The 3,067-nt window shown below is 32.5% G+C and overlaps 1 long non-coding RNA gene across 1 annotated transcript; it reads left to right on the top strand.

Moving 5' to 3' along the window:
• LOC107618542 lies at positions 659-2,361 on the top strand. Its single transcript, XR_001615291.2, has 2 exons — positions 659-964; positions 1,984-2,361. It is a non-coding gene; the product is annotated as an uncharacterized LOC107618542 (long non-coding RNA).

The following is a 3,067-nucleotide window of genomic DNA, read 5'->3' on the forward strand; positions in this document are numbered from 1 at the left end:
ATCCATGTATATAAATATTATTACTTTGTCCAATTCAATCTATAATTTAATCTAAAATATTTTATGTAATTTTTTATATTAATTGATCAAACATATCTATTTTAATCTCTTCTACCAACTTTTTATGAATAATAATCATGGTTCTGAAAACTGGAATGGACCGGTTGATCGAACCAATTTAAAATTTAAACTGAGAAAGAACAGGACAAGACACTGATGGATAGAGACACAAAATTTTGTGTTCTTGTATTCTATTTGGTGATAAACTAGAACAAATTATGAAAATCTAATTTATTCTCATTTTTTTCATTCAAAAAATTTGAAATGAAAATATAATAATAAAAAATATAATTATGAAAAATTAACAAAAATAATGAAAAAAAAGAATGAAAAATAAGTTGTGTCCCTTGTTAGTGTTCCCGTGGACACAAAATACATTAATTCAGTGTCTCTGGACACATTGTCTCTGTCTATGTCTCCTTTGTCAAACATGATTTTGTGTCTCAGAGTCCATGTCTCAGTGTCATGTCTCTGTAAACAAACGCAGCCTAACCGTTGAAAAGAACCGCTTAAAAACTATCGAACCGGCTGGTTGGACCGGACCAGTAACCGGCCGGTTCGAATAAAACCACGCTGTTTTGTTTATTTGTATATAAAATTAAAATACAGAACCTTCGCGAACCAAACCAACCCCCTCCCCTTCTTCCCCCAATACGTGCACTCCATGAGACCTCTGAAGCAAAGCAAAAGTGCAAAACCCTAGCCCTTCAGCGCCGCTGCCGTCCCCAGGTCCTCAGCGCCGCCGCTTCTTCCTCTTCCCTATTTTGCAGAACCCAGGTAGCTCGGCACGTCGTCTTTATCTTCGTTGGCTTCTCTGTTCGTCGCTTGGAGGAGCTCGCCGTCGGGTCGTCGGTTGCTGTCGTCTCGCCTATCGCCTCGTCTCGCCAGTTGCCGTCTGTCGAAGGTTAGTGGCCTCCACTTCTTCCTTTTAATTTCTAAATGTTCGGTCTTCTTCTTCGTTTGAAGTTCTGAAATTGTTGTTCAATCATGGTTGTTCCATTTTTCTTGTAATCTTTTGTAATTGCCTGTTGCTGATGGATATATCTTGTATTTGCTGGTTGGTGATGGCTGTAAATTTTTTTTTTCAAATTTACAGGTGGCTGGCTCTGTTAGTCTGATTCAGTGTTTTACTATTTTGCAATTGCTGGATTTAGTCTGAAATTTTTGTCAAAAACTTTAATAAGAGCATTAACTTGTTTTACTGTTATCACATTCAAATTTCAAGAACTTTAATAAGAGCATTATTCAAATTTCAAGAAATTTAATAAGAGTATTAAGTTCATCAGTTTGTGCTTTCCATCTCGTTAGACTGAAGGAGGAGTTTGTGGTGCTTCATTGCTTGTTTAAGAACTAATCTTGGTGTGCACATTGATTTTGTGTTGTTATGCTGTTGCTGCTATTTTTTTATTTCTGTTGCTAATTGTTCTTGATTTCTAAATGTGAAATTATTTGATTTTTGTGTTGCTAACTAGAGTTCTAGTGAGTAGTTATGACCAAACCAAACATAATTGAGCAGTTAAGACATACTCATCTCATAGGAAAGTCTCATCTTTTGAGACCGAAGTGCTGTGCAGTAGGAATGAATGCTTGACCCCCGACTCTTGATTTTGTACCCTATTAGCCTAGACATGCCATATTGTATCAAGTTTGTAACTAATACACCTTCTAGTTTATATTTATCAACCTGCATTTTCATCTTTTCAATGTGTAGACAAATCAAAATTGATTTTTGATTTCTTCACATCCTAGACACACAAATGTTATGTTTGCAGTGGAGACTTTTTAAAATTCAAAGAATAAATTGTTCTTCTCTCGGTTAGTTTTGCTTTGATTTCACTTAATACTTGCATACACCTCAAGTTTTAATATGTTTTGAGCGATAGTATTAATATATTTTGAATTATCTACTTGAAACTTTATTAGGGAGCAGCACAAAGTTGGGAGTGGAGTAGCTTGCAGCATTGAAAACCATCAGCACAATGAACTGGTAATGGAGGCAGTCATAATAATAAATAACATGCCAGTAGACAACACCAAGTGCTTCAGGAAGTATGGTGATAAAACAGAGGTTTCTTAACAAAGTCTCTTGGATTTTATGTTTTATAAGCCAAAGGATTGATCCTATTTTAGGTATCTTTCTAAAGATAGTTTACACAGTCTCAATTTATGAATTTTCACCATCATCTGAAAACATGTTTGATTGGAAGCTTGGAAAACACTTAATACTATCAATGTATTAACTATTAACAAACATATTCTGTAATTTTATATTATAGCAATAAACATGTTCTATAATTTTTATTGTGTTGATGATTTATTGATTGTTTTTTATTGTTATACCTCCAGAATCGTTATTCAAACCAATTATTAGAGAGTGTCATTGCTTTGGTTCGAATTAGACTCGATTACTGGTTAATTTCAGAACAATTTAATTAATTCGGTTTAAATTCGAACGGGTAATCGAGTACCCGATATCCGTATTCACCCCTATTTTTTGGGATTTGGATCCTCTAAAGTTTGAATTTCACTTTAGAGAGTAAAGTGTGATCTCTCACCATTGATTTCATAGGTGGGACCAATAATAAATATGAAGGGTTAACCACTAAAAATGCTCCCAAATTATTCAGACACTGGCAAAAAAACCCCCGAATTTTATTATCGACAAAAATGCCTTCAAATAATTTAAAAACACAACAAAAATATCCAACAGTAAATATATATTTTCAAAAAATACCTTAGAGATTGAATTTTCATGTAATATTTTTCAAGCATGATTATAAAAATGAGATATTATTATTCTTAAAATTTGGTAATTTTTTGCTTAGTATATATTTTTTTATAATTTTTTTGTTGACAACCAATAATACTTTTAAAAAATTACAAAAAAATATATACTTAAAAAAAATTACCAAATTTTAAGAATAATAATATCTCATTTTTCTAATCATGTTTGCAAAAAATTGCATCAAAATTCAATCTCTAATGTATTTTTTGAGAAATACATATT

Source organism: Arachis ipaensis, chromosome B09 (assembly GCF_000816755.2).
Source record: "Arachis ipaensis cultivar K30076 chromosome B09, Araip1.1, whole genome shotgun sequence".
NCBI classification, from domain to species: domain Eukaryota; kingdom Viridiplantae; phylum Streptophyta; class Magnoliopsida; order Fabales; family Fabaceae; genus Arachis; species Arachis ipaensis.